This window comes from Neoarius graeffei, chromosome 11 (genome assembly GCF_027579695.1).
Source record: "Neoarius graeffei isolate fNeoGra1 chromosome 11, fNeoGra1.pri, whole genome shotgun sequence".
NCBI lineage: Eukaryota > Metazoa > Chordata > Actinopteri > Siluriformes > Ariidae > Neoarius > Neoarius graeffei.
Genome location: NC_083579.1, coordinates 10,303,678 through 10,322,770, shown reverse-complemented (window position 1 = coordinate 10,322,770; position 19,093 = coordinate 10,303,678).

Below are 19,093 nucleotides of genomic sequence, written 5' to 3'. Positions count from 1 at the left end.
AATTCCTCCAGATTCCTTGAATTGTTTAATGATATTATGCACCATAGAGGGTGAAATATCCAAATCCCTTCCTATGTTTCTTTAAGGAACATTGTTTTTAAACATTTCAATAATTTTCTCATGCATTTGTTGACAAACTGGAGATCCTCAGCCCATTTTTGTTCCTCAATGACTAGGCCTTTCCTGGATACTGACTTTGTACCAAATCATGATTACAATCACCTGTTGACATCACCTGCTTCAAATCACATCATTATTTAATTGTTTTATCTCATTAATAGTGTTAGGACAGGGACTGTTTTGGCCTCTAGAGGCCGCTGTTATTTCCCGTTTTTTTGTCTATGTTTGTTTTGGCCTCTAGAGGTCGCCACTGTGTCCTGTGTTTTGGGTTGGTGTTGATTGCCTGTTTTCATTAGTGTCACCTGTTTCCAATTTATTTTGTGTATTTATACCCCCTGAGTTCAGTCCTCTTGTCACAGAGTCTTTGTGTTATGTTTAAGCTCCAGTTACCTCTGTTCTGATTTCCTCATCCATGTCCTTGTGTTCTTTGTATTTTTGCTTTCTTTTGGACTTTGTGGATTTTGTTTTTTGACTTTGCAGATCTTCTGAGCGTTTTGGATTATACTTTTTGGATTTTTTGTAAATATTGTAAATAAACCTTTTGATACTTTTTCTACTTCTGCCTCACGCCTCTGCATTTGCGTCATCCCCCTGGTGGCCTAGTGGGGGTTTGCTGGATTATCACACCAGCGACCCAGGTTCGAATCCCAGCAAAACCCTAACAAATAGCCCTAAATTACTCCTGTCCCAACTAATTTTGGACTGTGTTGCAGGAATGGATGTATATTAACAAATGAAATGAAGTTGATGAGACAAAGCATGAAATATCTTGGGTTCATTCTGTCTGCAATGAAATACAAGTCAAAGTCAATTTAGAAATCACTGTTTGGGTTTTTTATTTGCATTTTTCATACCGTTCCAACTGTTTCTGTTTTGAGGTTCTATCTACCCTATCTACCCTATCTATCTATCTATCTATCTATCTATCTATCTAATGTGGATGATATGAAGAAAACTGAATAGAAATAAAAGCTCATATTTCTCAGCAATCTGTCTGTTATTCCAGAACTTTTCCTACCTCAACCTTTAAATGTTTGATTGTAGCTTGATACCTGGAGGTGTTTTTGTGAAGCGTCTCTGTTGCTGAGGACAATCACTCACTCACTCACTCTCTCTCTCTGACCTGAAGGAACTTGTGAAATATTAACAGCATTGTGCTTCCCCACACACACACAGACTGACTGTTTGTCTCACACTGTCCACCATTCCCTGTAGACTGACTGATGACGGAAGGTGTACCATATGAGTGCAAGTGTACATAAAATTATCCAATCAGACAATCATGTAGCAGTGTAATGCATAAAATCATACAGATACGAGTCAGAGGATAATAGCCAGACTGGTTCAAGCTGACAGGAAGTCAAGAGTATCTCAAATAACCAACAGAAAAAGTCAATATTTTGGTCCACTCCTGTCAGATAAGAACAGGAACCTGAGGCTACACTGGGCACCGGATCACCCAAACTGAGCAGTCGAAGATTGGCAAAAGACCAGCCGACTGAATGGTAACAAACTACGAAGAGCCTGATTTACTAAAATCACAAATAAAGATAAATTGTGCATGTAGTACTTCATGTCAACATTTTAGTTTATTATGAAATAATACCAGTGGTACCTGATGATGTATTAATGCTGATGTTCATTTTAACTAATGCATTAAATAATGTCACTTGACTAATGTCACTTAGTTCCGCATTATGAGAGAAACCTGAAGGAAACCTTGTAGTTTTATTTTATCTTTAAATTGACCCTACATATGTCTAAAGTATTTTGGTTGCATTAATTTGCACGTGTAATTGCTATCCCTGAAGTAGACTGCACTAAATGACACTGCAGGTGTGAAATGAATCATTTTCCATCGATGCCACCTTGAGTTTAGTACTTTTAAATAAAAAAAAAAAAAAATCTTGAATCAGGGCGGCACAGTGGTGTAGTGGTTACCGCTGTCGCCTCACAGCAAGAAGGTCCGGGTTCGAGCCACATGGCCGGCGAGGGCCTTTCTGTGCGGAGTTTGCATGTTCTCCCCGTGGGTTTCCTCCGGGTGCTCCGGTTTCCCCCACAGTCCAAAGACATGCAGGTTAGGTTAACTGGTGACTCTAAATTGACCGTAGGTGTGAATGTGAGTGTGAATGGTTGTCTGTGTCTATGTGTCAGCCCTGTGATGACCTGGCGACTTGTCCAGGGTGTACCCCGCCTTTCGCCCGTAGTCAGCTGGGATAGGCTCCAGCTTGCCTGCGACCCTGTAGAACAGGATAAAGCGGCTACAGATAATGAGATGAGAAATCTTAAATCAAATGCATATTCATGAAGAAAAATACACAAAACAGACAAGATGAAATTTTACTCATGTGAAAGATACAATCATCCAAATATGATGGGTTTAAATTTAGCCACATTACCATTCCTTGACTGAATTATCCCATGCAATATGAATGGTTTTTAGAAGGTACTAATAATATGAAATGGGATTACGGAGCTTAATTAGTGTGAAATGTAAGAGCTTTTATTCTATCCACAATCACTGGATATAAGCAATTGCGTGCTCTGATTGGCTACTCTACTACCGAGATATCAGCTCATATACTGTGAGTAGAGAAAAACAAAATGTCGGAGTGTGTTGTTGAACCAACCGAGGACGAAAGAAAAACTCTACTCAAAAACAAAACCCCAAATATTGTTATTAAGTATTTAAAAGAAACTGAAATTGCTGGTGGCACGGTGGTGTAGTGGTTAGCGCTGTCGCCTCACAGCAAGAAGGTCTGGGTTTGAGCCCCGTGGCCGGTGAGGGCCTTTCTGTGAGGAGTTTGCATGTTCTCCCGGTGTCCGCGTGGGTTTCCTCCGGGTGCTCCGGTTTCCCCCACAGTCCAAAGACATGCAGGTTAGGTTAACTGGTGACTCTAAATTGACCGTAGGTGTGAATGTGAGTGTGAATGGTTGTCTGTGTCTATGTGTCAGCCCTGTGATGACCTGGCGACTTGTCCAGGGTGTACCCCGCCTTTCGCCCGTAGTCAGCTGGGATAGGCTCCAGCTTGCCTGCGACCCTGTAGAACAGGATAAAGCAGCTAGAGATGATGAGACTGAAATCGCTCAAAGAATCTCTTTTTTTTGTCCCCCTCCATATCTCCTGTTCCACACTCCAGCCCAGTAGATGGCAGTAATGCACCTTTAAGTTGGTTTGCCAACCGCAAAAAAAAAACCTAAAAGAAGAAGAAAAAGAAAACCCCAAAAATACAAAAAAGGCAACAAAATATGGAATAAAAGTATTTGATGGTAAGAATGCATCTTTTATTTATTTTTCAAGAATTATTATTCTAGCATTTTTCACAAAATGCTACTGTCATTTCACCGTTTTGTGCACATTCTAAGTGAAAATTCTTTTGTTGGACGTTTTGCATCAAGTTTTTATTTATCGAATTTGCAAAAAATAAAAATAAAAATGCTCTGTTTCTCAAAACCCAGTGATTGTGGATAGAATAAAACAGTTATTCTACTCAATCTCGTTGTACATGAGCTGATAGCTGATGAGACGCTACACTATCAGCTCAAGTACGACTAGATTTCTTGAAATAACTGTTAAATATCTATAATTTAAAATGCATAAAAATAGGCACAATTATCAACACATAGGGTCCTCCATGACTGTAACAATAATGCTGAAATAAAGCACAATTTATTTTTTTCGATTTTGTCAATACAGTATTTAAGGTGCAATAATAAACCTGCTGGAGAATACAAAAGTGTGTTCTGTTTTCTCGCAGTGCACTTGAAGCGTACACAGATGTATGAGCCTCTAGGACAGAGTTTCATCTCATCTCTCATTATCTCTAGCCGCTTTATCCTGTTCTACAGGGTCGCAGGCAAGCTGGAACCTATCCCAGCTGACTACGGGCGAAAGGCGGGGTACACCCTGGACAAGTCGCCAGGTCATCACAGGGCTGACACATAGACACAGACAACCATTCACATTCACACCTACGGTCAATTTAGAGTCACCAGTTAACCTAACCTGCATGTCTTTGGACTGTGGGGGAAACCAGAGCACCCGGAGGAAACCCACACGGACACGGGGAGAACGTGCAAACTCCGCACAGAAAGGCCCTCGCCAGCCATGGGGCTCGAACCCGGACCTTCTTGCTGTGAGGCAACAGCGCTAACCACTACACCACCATGCTGCCCTAGGACAGAGTTTATATCAGCCAATTAATGATTGTCGTGACGATGGCAATAAATCTGCCATGTCTGGTATTTCATTTCATATTGTTATAACATTTTATTGGATCAGTTAATCATATCATATTCGGTGAGAAACAATTCCACGTCTTGTTCTTATTCTTAAAGCCAGGACAGAGCTGTTTATTCTTTCTTATCCTGTTAGCCTGGCCATTTTGTGTATTTCCTAATTCTATGCAAATATTTTCCTCATTTATATACATATATACAAATGCATATTTTCAATGTTGATAAGAAATATTAAAAATAAAACTTTTTTAATTTAATTTAATTTAATTTAATTTAATTTTTTTAACATAAGAGTTACAAGGGCTAATGCCACCACAGTCATGGAATCACCCTCATTACCTCCTGTCTTGACTATACTGTAATGTTCTTTTTCCTGGTTTTCTTGCCAGAACACACTCCAGACTTCATTTAATCCCAAAATCCAGCTACTAGAGTACAAAAAAAATAAAAAAATTCCAACTTAAAAAAAATTGAGTCGCTGTGTAAATTGTAAATAAAAACAGAATGCAAATCATGCAAACCCTATACTTCATTTAAAATAGTCCAAAGACAACATATCAAATGCTGAAACTGAAAATGTTTACTGCTTATGAAAAATATATGCTCATTTTGAATTTGATGCCAGACAGGGGCATGTTTGCCACTGTGTTGCATCACCTCTTCTTGTAACAGCACACTGTAAACATTTGGAAACTGAGGAGACCAATTGCTGTAGTTTTGAAAGAGAAATGTTGTCTCATTCCTGCCTGATATACAATTTCAGTTGCTCAACAGTTCGGGGTCTTCTTTGTCGTATTTTGTGCTTCATAATGCGCCAAATGTTTTAAATGAGAGACAGGTCTGAACTTCAGGCAGGCCAGTTTAGCACCTAGGCTCTTTTACTATGGAGCCATGCAGTTTTAATATGTGCAGAAAGTGGTTTGGCATTGTTTTGCTGAAAGAAGGAAGGTCTTCCCTGAAAAAGATTTTGTCTGGATGGCAGCATATTGCTCTGAAACGTGTATCTACCATTCAGCATTAATGATGCTTTCTCAGATGTACAAGCTACCCATGTCATGTGCACTAATGCACCCTCATACCATCACAGATGCTAGCTGTTGAACTGTGCACTGATAACAAGCCGGATGGTCCCTCTCCTCTTTAGCCTTATTAGAACTAGAAAATATGACCACATCACCCCTGTCTTATCCACACTGCATTGGCTCCCAGTCAAATTTCATATTGATTATAAAATACTACTATTGACCTTTAAAGCACTGAATGGTCTCGCACCACAGTACCTGAGCAAACTTCTGGTCCTTTATGACCCACCACGCCTACTTAGATCAAAAGGTACAGGTTATCTGCTGGTACCTCGTATAGTGAAGGCTACATCAGGGGGCAGAGCCTTTTCTTACAAAGCCCCACAGCTGTGGAACAGCCTTCCAAGTAGTGTTCGGGAATTAGACAAAGTCTCAGCATTTAAGTCTAGGTTGAAAAAATATCTGTTTATTCAAGCCTTTTGTTAATGGTGTTTATGAGGTAAAGGAGTAGATCTGGAGGGTCCTCAGACATAGAGTGTTTTGGTAAACTGGGATGTATGGATGCTGTCAGTCCCCACTCGCTTGCTCACTCAAGTTTGTTGACGGTGTAGTGGCTGCTGCTTTATGTCCCGGGGCTCCCTCATGCCTGTGTTACCTTCTGGCTCTCTCCTTTTAGTTATGCTGTCATAGTTAGTTTTGCCGGAGTCCCTGCTTGTACTCAGCACAAAATGTATACTGTTCCTACTTATTCAGGTGACATTGTGCATACCTAACAACCTGTGTTTTCTCTCTCCCCCCCTCCAAATCTGTCCCTCTGAGTTACATGTCAATCCTGGGATCGAGCTGCTGACCTCTTCTGCTCCTCGGACCTGCCTGATCCATCCTGATGCCCTATGTCTGGTTGGAGTCTCATCACATCGCTCCTGTGGAGGATGGCCCCATATGGACAGTTGAAAGTCACACTTGGAAGACACTCTGGACACTTACAGTAATGCTTTTATGGCTGAGGACTACAGCTGACTTGCTAACTTTCGGGCTGCAGTTGTCATGAACAGTTTTGCACTCAAGTTTCCATTAATGAAGAGTTATAACATCAACGAAACTGACTTCATGTTAAAACTGTTGATGTTATAGTCATGTTGTCTGTTGTTGTCCAGGTGAGGATGGGTTCCCTTTTGGGTCTGGTTCCTCTCGACGTTTCTTCCTCGTGTCGTCTGGGGGAGTTTTTCCCTTGCCACCGTCGCCACGAGCTTGCTCATTGGGGATAGATTAGGTTTAAAATTGGCTCATGTCTTGGGTCATTCAGATTCTGTAAAGCTGCTTTGGGACAATGTCTATTGTTAAAAGCGCTATACAAACAAACTTGACTTAGCCTGAAGGATGTGGTGTCCATGATTTCTAAAAAGAATTTCTACTTTTGATTCATCAGACCTCAGGACAATTTCCCACTTCGCCTCAGTCCATCGTAAAAGAGCTCGGGCCCAGAGAAGGTGGTGGTGTTTCTGGATATTGTTTATATCTGGTTTTAACTTGCATTTGTGGATGCAGTAATGAACTGTTTTCACAGACGATGGTTTTCTGAAGTGTTCCTGAGCCCATACAGTGATTTCCACTACAGACACGTGTCTGCTTTTAATGCAGTGTCTCCCGAGGGCCTGAAGATCACAGGCATTCAATGTCAGTTTTCAGCCTTGTCTCTTGCATACAGAGATTTCTCCAGATTCTCTGAATCTTTTAATGATATTATGGACCATAGATGATGTGATCCCTAAATCCTTTGCGATTTTACATGGAGGAACGTTATTCTTAAATTGCTGCACTGTTTGCCCACGCAGTCTTTGAGCGCTGAACCCCTCCCCATCTTTATTTCTGAGAGACTCTGCCTCTCTGGGATGCTCTTTTTTTTTATACCCAATCATGTTACTGACCTGTTGTTAATTAACATAATTTTTTTTAGCATTACATAACTTTTTCCGTATTTTGTTGCCCCGTCCCAACTTTTTTGAAATGGGTTGCTGGCACTAAATTCACAATGAGCATATATTTTTCAAAATACAATAAAATTTCTCAGTTTCGACATGTGATATGTTGTCTTTGTACTAATTCCAATGAAATATAGGGTTTCCATGATTTGCAAATCATCACGTTCTGTTTTTATTTATGTTTTAGACAGCGTCCCATCTATTTTGGAATTGGGGTTATATAACAGTACACTGTCTTTAGGTATACTCTCTTTAGGTTACCCATCTCCTAGAATATTGAATACTCTTAAAATCCTGCTTCGCACATACAAAACCTTGAACGGCTGAGCCCTGGGTGACCTCAGTAAACTGTTACGCTCACACACTCCTGACTATTTGTTGAAGTCCTCAAGTTCCAGTTCACATGCTCTTCAGATTTAGACTTTCTTCTACAGGTGTCTGGTTTTTCACTGTTATAGCACCATAGCTTTGGAATGCATTTCCACAGAGCCTGTGCAAAACATTTTCTCTCCCTTCCTTCCAAACCCATCTCTATTCTGAACGTTGAAAGTCTCTCATCTGTAACGAAAGAGTTCCTCTCCTTCTGTACACTATCTCTCTTTTCTGACATCTCAATTCACCTTTATCCAACCGCTCTTATCTCTGTTTTGTCTTATTATATCAAACGTTTGTATACGATGACACTCACTACCACTTTATTAGGAACACCTACACATTCAGCTGATCATGTATTGTCAGAACAATACAGGAAATAATGCAAATGCAGGTCAAGAGCTTCAGGTAATGTTCACATGAAACATCAGACAGAATGTGATCTCAGTCACCATGCCAACTACAGGGATGTGATTTGGGGCTGGTGAAATTATCTGAAAATTTTAGGCGGGGGTCTGGGGGCCGCAGACCCCCAGCTGGTCCAGGGGAGCGCCCTGGTGGGGGGACAAGGGGGGAAGCCCCCCGAAGCTCCTGGGTTTTGGGGTTTTCTGACTTAAAAATTGTACTAAAATGGCAAGCAAAACACACAAGAAAAAACTTGTCATGATTAACAAATTCAAGCCAATTTAATGGTCAACATACAACTCTGACACACACGCTCACTCTCTCTCTCACACACTCACTCACACTCTCTCACTCACACACACACACTCACTCACTCACACTCACACACTCACTCACTCACTCACACCCCAAAGAACCAGCGCGGCAGGGCCCGCTAGCCCCGCGCCTTGGGACGTAATTCGCCCCGAGGCGAGCCGCGGCGCTCCGCTTAGGTTTCGTTTCTATCCCGGGCTCCATCCCGACTTTGGACGCTCGTAGCTCGGGCAGGGGAGGTCCCAGTATCCCCAAACTTGACAGCCAGAGACCTCTGCCCTCTCCCCAAAGAACGAAATCGCTGAACAAATGTCTCACAGTCTTATGTCCAACGTCTGTAGCAACCTCTTTCTCCAACCATTCCCAGCGGAACTTGTTTTTCACTATTCTGTCGATTTCTTTAACTCGATTTGCATCTTTACGCTCGATCACGGAGGCTGCCATCTTTCAACTCTTTGTTTGAAGCGAGCTTACGTACAGCTAACAAGTGCGTTCATTGGTTGTTACAGAGCGATGGGCCAATCACGTACCTCGTTTCATCTCAATGATGTAATTGCGTAAATGACGTAATTACGTCAATGAGATGAAACGAGGTACGTGATTGGCCCATTGCTCTGTAACAACCAATGAACGCGCTCGCTTCAAACAAAGAGTTGAAAGATGGCAGCCTCCGTGATCGAGGCATAAAGATGCAAATCCGAGGCTGCCATCTTTCAAACAAAGTCGGAACGAATAGGATACGAATGTGGATTTGAGGGAAAAATCGGAAACATTTTTTTTTCAAGTTTTGAGGTGAAAAAAGCGGAATTCTGCGAATTCGCGGAAAAATCACATCCCTGCAACTATTAGAGTAGAGTGGGGTAATACGCCCCCGTGGGGTAATACGCCCCTGGCCTGTTTTACCCAAAATAACCACCAGATGGCGCAAAGTTACATTTCTATTGTTGCTATGGACTGGCTTGACAACGGAGATATACAAATATCCACTGTGGATCGCATATCAGCAACGCAGCGGAGAGAAATCAAATTTCATGGTAAGTGATATAATTTTCAGATATCAGTAAAACTGTATTTAGATAGCTGCTATTTCGTCAGATATCACAGCTGTGTATGTGGTATGAGTATCCAAGTCAGTACGTTAAAAAAATACATTAGGTATAAAAAGTTGAATCACATTTTGAAAGTAAGACCCTTTTTTGTAAAAGTGTAGTCTGTGGGGTAAAACGCCCCCTTAATGGCGGGGTAAATGGCCCCCAGGGGGCATCGTTTCCTTTTATCATAATTACTGTATTTCATACATTTCTGAATAGCAGATACATAGTTTTTAATAACATCTCGCTTACCTGGTTGAGTAAAGCAAGTAATTTGAACTTAATATTAAAAATAATTGAAATAAAAAAAAATTGAAATTAAAATGCGAAATATAATAAAATAATGCATCTATTCATTAATTCAGGGATATTTTCTTGTTTCTTTCACATTATAGGCTTAAGTAAACACTTTTGCTATCCAAACAGCTTTTTTTGAGTGAGGGGGCCTATTGCCCCACCTCAGGGGGCCTTTTACCCCACTGGGGGGGGGGGTAAAAGGCCCCCTTGGCACAATGTTTGTTTTTGTTAAAAAAAAAATTAAGTATTAACTTTAGGCAAACTTTAGGTGGCATTATTGTTCATGTCACTGTTGTCAAAAACTATGATTAAAACTAAACACATGGTTCATTTCAACTTGGAGAAAAACTGAATTTTCCTTAAGGGGGGCTTTTTCCCCCACTCTACTCTAAACATATTTTTTGATCTGTTTGTGGAGAATGTCTAGAATCTCATCTCATCTCATTATCTCTAGCCGCTTTATCCTTCTACAGGGTCGCAGGCAAGCTGGAGCCTATCCCAGCTGACTACGGGCGAAAGGCGGGGTACACCCTGGACAAGTCGCCAGGTCATCACAGGGCTGACACATAGACACAGACAACCATTCACATTCACACCTACGGTCAATTTAGAGTCACCAGTTAACCTAACCTGCATGTCTTTGGACTGTGGGGGAAACCGGAGCACCCGGAGGAAACCCACGCGGACACGGGGAGAACATGCAAACTCCACACAGAAAGGCCCTCGCCGGCCCCGGGGCTCGAACCCAGGACCTTCTTGCTGTGAGGCGACAGCGCTAACCACTACACCACCGTGCCGCCAGTGATTCGTACATTGGGGGAGTGCCTGTTAGAGAGCGCACTTGTCCTGGGCCATTGGCATAGTGAGGTAGGGTGGCCAGTTCCTTTCCTCGCCACCTTTTAACTTCCCCAGTGTTTCCACCAGGTCCCCATTCACTGCTGGGTGGACAGGGAGCGAGCCCCAGATCCCTGTCGAGCCGAGGCTCGAACCAGGGACCGTTCGCTTAGCAGTCAAGCGCTCTAACCACTTGGCCACCTGCACTCCAGTGTTGAATATGGTTTATGATATTGCATGGTTGTCAAGACAACATGACGTCACACGTCGGAGATGTAAAACTTCCGTGCTAGCAAGCAACTGTGGCAATTTGTAAACAAACATGGCCGCCATGTTTGCTTCGTTAAATACGTAAGATTTTGAGAGAATTTTGAAAGAGAAAGACGCGCTGAACACGTTGAATAATAACAATATTGGCTGGCTTTTTTTTCATAGTATATCAGATATATTCCATTCAGCTAGCATGATATTGAACTTGATTTCGACTTGTTCAGTATCATGCTAGCTGAATGGAATATATCTGGTATACCACTCAACGCCAGCCAATATTATTTAAATAATAACCGAGATGAAGTTGAGGTTATTACTCACCGATATTCACTGAGCCTGAGGCAAATAATTGTTTTAGTATAAATACACAGTTGATTATTTAAAAAAAATTAAATCGTATTAAAAAATAATTCATTTCAATCTTCAAAAGTGACATGCAAATGTAATAACATTGCAGCAAAGACTTGTTTCACTTATCTACGCCGAGCCACATAAAATCCTTTGTTTTGAAATCGATAAAATAAATCCCAATTCCACCCTACCTTTGAATAGTTTTAGACCAAACTTCGTAGCATCTTTAGTGCTTTTAGGAACAGCATTTTCTTTCATCATTTGTAATTCTTCCTCACTTATGGTGACAAAGCGATTGGCTGCCATTTTGCCGAGTCACTCAAGGTGATTATTGAGAAATGGTTTGAGTTTTTCAACCCAGTTAGCATGTGCGATACTAAAGAAAATTAATCATCTTATTTCGTCTCAGGGACTTTTCATCTCCATGGTCACCTCTGGCTTGTTTGGATTTTTCAAGATACATATCAGTGTCAGTGTTTACATTATTTATTATCAGATTGTGTGATTACTCTAGTACTGGAATTGATTGAAAATCAATAGTACAAAAACAGAACTCCTGTACCAACCCTCACCTGAGCCACTGGCAATGCCAAACAACGTTGTTTTGGTCAATAGAACGCTTCTTAGGAGTTCTGAGAGTTTCATCTACATAGGCAGCGCACAACTTCTATTACCAACACAAACTCATCAGACTTGGAGGTAGACCGCAGGATTCAAGCTGCCACCAAGGCCTTCAGTGCATTACAAAAGCAACTATAGTCTCGCCATGACATCAAGAGAGCCACCAAGTTCCACAAAGTATACAACGCTGCAGTCTTACCATCCCTGCTTTACGTCACCGAATGCATGACTTTCTACCGTAAACATTTCAAGAAACTGACCAACAACTTCGACACCTGCGTCAAAATAAGATGGCAGGACAAGGTCTGCGATGTAGAAGTCCTCAAGCGAGCCAAAACAGTAAGCGTGGAAGCCCTTATCATATGGCCCTTTTCCACTACCCTTTTTCAGCTCACTTCAGCTCACTTCAGCCCGACACGGCTCGCGTTTCGACTACCTCAGAACAGCACAACTCAGCTCGCTTCAGCCCTACTCAGCACCCAAAACTCGCACGGTTTTGGAGTAGGGCTGAAGCGAGCCAAACCGAGCCGAGTGGGGCTAGGGGCGTGAGGAGACACTCCCCTGTGCACTGATTGGTGAGGAGGAGTGTCCTCACATGCCCACACACGCCCCGCGAGCACGCTGGGATCTGTAAGCACCTTAAACCCAGAAGAATAATAATTACGAATTACGAGAATTTCTGAAGCCTTATGCGCCTCGCCTCATCTATACGCTCTTGCCAGTATCTGTTGGCGTTGTCGGTGACAACAAGCCACAGCACCAAGACCAGCAACACTAACGACTCCATGTCCTCCATGTTTATTGTTTACTATCCGGGTTGTGAGACTACCGCTTAAAAGGTCACTGATGTCACTGTTTGCGCCGCCTAACGACATCACGTGACGTCCACCCACTTTTGCTAACTCCACCCAATGTGTCCACCCACTTCCAGCCAGCACGGTTCAGCGCGGTTGTAGTCGAAATGCAACTCCAGCAGCCCCACTCAGCTTGACTCAGCCCAACTCAGCACGGCACGGCTCAGCCCAACTCAGCCGCGTTGGTAGTGGAAAAGCGGCAATAGCCTCCCAACTTCATTGGACTGGATACATCTGGCCTGACATGCGACTACCCAAAGCCATTTTCTACGGAGAACTGAGCCGAGGAAAGAGGAGGCAAGGAGGACAGAAACTGAGGTACAAAGACATCTTGAAGAGGAACATGAAGAATGCCGGAGCTATTGATCAAATGTGGGAAAGGGATGCCTCAGATAGAGCAACACAATGAAGCATAGTTAAAAGCTCAGCGTCCGCAATTGAAGACAAGTGTCAAAGGGAGTATATGAGGGCTCACGAAACCAGGCATTCCATAGCAGCTCAACCAGGTCATTCATGCCACCGCTACGGACGACTCTGTCGCTCTGGTGCGACGTCTGCGTTTCTGCGCATCCTAATGAAGCAGTCATCGTCGCTAGTGAAGGACAGCCGACGATGATGACGACTGGAATAACGGGTGCAATATTTCTTTATTAGGTCTTAGTTTGTCTATTTATGTCCGTTATATCTTTCATTGCACGCTGGAGCTCGGAGAGACGCAATTTTGTGCTGCTGTGCGCTACTTATTGTATGGTCGTCTGAATGACAGTAACGTTCACTTTGACTTTGATTTATGTACAGCTGCTTTGCTTTGTGAAAATGCCTTTTATTTTATACTCCAGTATATCGAGCATACAGATCACCTTTTGCAGATTCAAGGTCACAGCAAATTAAAGGAAGTGAATTGTTTGACTTTGTGAATTGTCTGGGGTTTGAAAGTCACTCCTTTACACCCTCTCAGGTTGAGGTGAACATTAGCTGAAGCCATTATTACACTCCGAGTGCTTTTTTTCACCCAGGACTAATGTTATTGTGAACCATGCCTTGTTCAAATGACTCCAAGGCCTGCAGGAGATTGTTGCTTAATGCATTACTGAGCTTCCTGACCTGCCTGAAACATACCATTGTATTGATTAACTAATGGAAAAGGTGCACAGGATTATCTCATCTCATTATCTCTAGCCGCTTTATCCTTCTACAGGGTCGCAGGCAAGCTGGAGCCTATCCCAGCTGACTACGGGCGAAAGGCGGGGTACACCCTGGACAAGTCGCCAAGTCATCACAGGGCTGACACATAGACACAGACAACCATTCACACTCACATTCACACCTACGGTCAATTTAGAGTCACCAGTTAACCTAACCTGCATGTCTTTGGACTGTGGGGGAAACCGGAGCACCCGGAGGAAACCCACGCGGACACGGGGAGAACATGCAAACTCCGCACAGAAAGGCCCTCGCCGGCCACGGGGCTCAAACTCGGACTTTCTTGCTGTGAGGCGACAGCGCTAACCACTACACCACTCTGCCGCCGCACAGGATTTTATATATACTCAGCAAAAATAAAAACTTGACACTCATTATTTTTCAAATAGTGTTTAGAAACTTTTCTTGAAAGAGTTCTTGTTGTGATTATGGTTAAATGCATTGTCAAGGGCATTACGTCACACATTCATTCTACTGGTCGGGCCTACGTAGCACGTGCGAGAGCACTGCAAACTAAAATCACGTTTCCACGTGACACAAGTGACGTGACCTATTGATACACGTGCAATTGATCTCACGGTAGCAGAGTAGAGTGTCATCTCAGAAAAACAAGGTTTTATGGTTAATTATTCGTTAATTTGCAATGCCACGACTGTCAAACATTCAGCGTGAACGTGCCATTGGCATGCTGAATACAGGAACATCCGTCACTGACGTTGCGAGGGTTATGGGATGCAGTCGACAGACCATCCATAATCTCCAGACACGTCTCCATCAAACTGGCACCACAGGAACCACTGGAACCCTCCACAGAACTTGCAGGAGCTTGGTGCCATGTTGGTACAAATATGGCGGCGCATTCCCCAAGCTGTGTTCAGACGCATCATCATCCAATCCATGAGGAGACGTTGTATCGCAGTTGTGAACGCCCATGGAGGACACACCCGATATTGACATGATTTCATTAAGTTGTGACTCACAGTTTTTGATCATGGACATTGTCATCGCATTTCCGGTGGAACCGATTCCATGACAAACATGATCTGTATGCTATAGCATCTTTAATGACAAGATAATTGAATACAATCGTTATTTCAAACCTATTTTCCAAAATGTTCAAATTATTGACTTTGAAACGAGTGTAAAGTTTTTATTTTTGTTGAGTTTATATATATATATATATATATATATATATATATATATATATATATATATATATGAATATGTATACTTAGACGATTACGAGATCAAAATCTGGCTCTTATTAAAGGCAAACAAAAATCTGATAAATGCAGTTCAGTCCATTACTCTGGGTTTGTTGGTGCTGTATTGGTACTGAACATCTCCGAACAGCAAAATGCAAAGGCGCGCAACTAAATATATTCTTAACCTGCGGTCTCAATGCAATGTCAGCTACTCTTCTAGGTTACAGTTGCTTAATTTATTACTAGTTTGCCACTGGTATGAGTTTTTAGATCTCTCATCTCATCTCATTATCTCTAGCCGCTTTATCCTGTTCTACAGGGTCGCAGGCAAGCTGGAGCCTATCCCAGCTGACTACGGGCGAAAGGCGGGGTATACCCTGGACAAGTCGCCAGGTCATCACAGGGCTGACACATAGACACAGACAACCATTCACACTCACATTCACACCTACGGTCAATTTAGAGTCACCAGTTAACCTAACCTGCATGTCTTTGGACTGTGGGGGAAACCGGAGCACCCGGAGGAAACCCACGCGGACACGGGGAGAACATGCAAACTCCACACAGAAAGGCCCTCGCCGGCCCCGGGGCTCGAACCCAGGACCTTCTTGCTGTGAGGCGACAGCGCTAACCACTACACCACCGTGCCGCCCAGTTTTTAGATTTTTTTTTTTTTTTTTTTTTTTAGCTCATCTGGATGAGCTTATGTGATCACGCATCGTCAGTTGTCATCATCCGTCCACCATTTACAAAAATCGTTACTCTTTCTGCAGGATTGATCAGATTTCAATCAAACTCGCATATAGTGTTCCCCACGTAGGTGTGCATAAAACTTGTCAAGACGGTAGCGCCACCTGTCATATTTACGATTTTGTGGTCGTCTGAAATTTTTGAGTGACTCGTCACAACAAACACTACTGTTTGTAAACTGCTAGGATGTTTTCACTGAAACTCACCCAGAAGACTCTAAAGACGTATTCCAACAAGAATTGTTCACCAGGTGGCGCCATCTACCATGGATGAGACTATACAGGGGTCACATGCAATTTCACAAAACTCACAACTACTCCTACAGGTGTGATCAGATTTTGATCAAACTCATATGGAATGTTCTGCAGGTTGGTATGTATAAAAGTTGTCAAGATAGTGGCACCACCTGTCATATTTAACATTTTATGGGTGTTTGAAAATTTTAGGTGACTCATCACACAAAACACTACTGTGTGTAAACTGTTAGGATGTTTTCACTGAAACTCAGCCAGAAGACTCTAAAGACGGATTCCAGCAAGAATTGTTCACCAGGTGGTGCCATCTACCATGGATGCGGCTATACAGGGGTCATATGTAATTTCACGGAAATCGCTACTTCTCCTACAGGATTGATTGGATTTCAAACTCATACACAACAACAGTAGCCATTATGAACTACAGCCTCATTGAGGCTATTTTTTCTTTAAAATAATTAATGGCCTGGTAACAGTAAATCAGTCTTCCATTCCTCACATCTACTGTCCTGCTAGACAAACCAGGTCCACCAGTAACTCAAATGTCATTAAATACTGTATATAATGCACCTAAGTGCAAGTCCTCTACATACCAATGTTCATTTACTGTAAGAATCTGGAACACTCTATCTGATCAACTGAACCTTACTATGGTTAACTTGAGTTCTTTCAAAGCTGTTATGTTACATTACTATTTTAGATCATTGCAAGCTATTTGTGACCCTGAAAACTCTGGAACCTTAAAGAGTATTTGGCTCAAGTACTTCACATAGCCTTACACTACCTTTTACCTGCTGCTATTGATTTTATCATTTTTTCTTCGTTATATTACAAGTCCGCAGTAATTGGCCTATCAAGGCTATTATGGTTACCTGGCCTTACATCGTTTTCTTATAAAATAAGTTGCCTGACGAAGCTAATAAAATAAAATAAAAAATACAACCAGAGAAGGCGGCACGGTGGTGTAGTGGTTAGCGCTGTCGCCTCACAGCAAGAAGGTCCGGGTTCGAGCCCCGTGGCCGGTGAGGGCCTTTCTGTGCGGAGTTTGCATGTTCTCCCCGTGTCCATGTGGGTTTCCCCCACAGTCCAAAGACATGCAGGTTAGGTTAACTGGTGACTCTAAATTGACCGTAGGTGTGAATGTGAGTGTGAATGGTTGTCTGTGTCTATGTGTCGGCCCTGTGATGACCTGGCGACTTGTCCAGGGTGTACCCCGCCTTTCGCCCGTAGTCAGCTGGGATAGGCTCCAGCTTGCCTGCGACCCTGTAGAACAGGATAAAGCGGCTAGAGATAATGAGATGAGATGAGACAACCAGAGAAAATACATTGAATGAAATGATGAATGGAATAAAATTCCAAGTTGAACATTTGAACGTAGAACAGAGAGCTCAGAATCTTCTAGAATAATGAGAAAGATAATGATAGTATAATGGCAATGATAATCAGTAATGGTAGTGATGCATTATTGAATAAAGGAAATATCTCTTGAGTGATGGATAATTGCAATTTCAGTGGTAATAATACCTTTTGCACAATCGCAGAAAGGATAAAAGATGCACTGTGCACTTAAAATCAACCTCAGCCTCAATCAAACTGGATGGAGTTTAATTGCAGGTCACACTTCTGGGCTCGCTTATCATTGTCTTTGAACAGAAACAGATTTCTGCAGTTGTATTTATGCATGTTGTATAACACGATATGTACAACATGGAGACTGATCCATTTTGAGTGTGTATACTCATGTGCTCATACTGTATCCACATGTAGAAGTAATAAAGCTGAATAAACAACAGTTATGCCTAGCTGCCATGTGCATATCTTGGTAACACATATAACCCCTGCCCCTTATTATATGTAATATATGACAAGCTCAATTCCAAAAAACTTGGGATGCTGTCTAAAACATAAATAAAAACAGAATGTGAAGATTTGCAAATCGTGGAAACCCTGTATTTCATTGAAAATAGTACAAAGACAACATACCAAATGTCGAGACTGAGAAATTTTATTGTTTTTTGAAAAATATATACTCATTTTGAATTTGATGTCATCAACATGTTTCAGAAAAGTTGGTACAGGGGCAACAAAAGACTGAAAAAGTTGTGTAATGATAAAAAAAAACAAAACCTAATTTGGTTAATTGGCAACAGGTCAGTAAAATGATTGGGTATAAAAAGAGCATCCCAGAGAGGTGAAGTCTCTCAGAAGTAAAGATGGGGAGGGGTTCAACACTCTGTGAAAGACTGCGTGGGCAAACAGTGCAACAATTTAAGAATAACATTCCTCAATGTAAAATTTCTAAGAATTTCGGGATCACATCATTGTATGGTCCATGATATCATTAAAAGATTCAGAGAACCTGGAGAAATCTCTGTATGCAAGAGACAAGGCTGAAAACTGACATTAGATGTCTGTGATCTTCGGGCCCTCAGGAGACACTGCATTAAAAGCAGACACACGTCTGTATGGGCTCAGGAACACTTCAGAAAACAATCATCTGTGAAAACACTTCATTACTGCATCCATAAATGCAAGTTAAAACCAGATATAAACAATATCCAGAAACACCACCACCTTCTCTGGGCCCCAGCTCTTTTACGATGGACTGAGGCAAAGTGGAAAATTGTCCTGAGGTCTGACGAATCAAAAGTAGAAATTCTTTTTAGAAATCATGGACACCACGTCCTTCAGGCTAAAGAGGAAAGGGACCATCTGACTTGTTATCAGTGCACAGTTCAACAGTCAGCATTTGTGATGGTATGAGGGTGCATTAGTGCACATGGGTAGCTTGTACATCTGGGAAGGCATCATTAATGCCTTCCCAGATAGATACACGTTTCAGAGCAATATGCTGCCATCCAGACAAAATCTTTTTCAACAAAGGCCTTCGTTCTTTCAGCAAGACAATGCC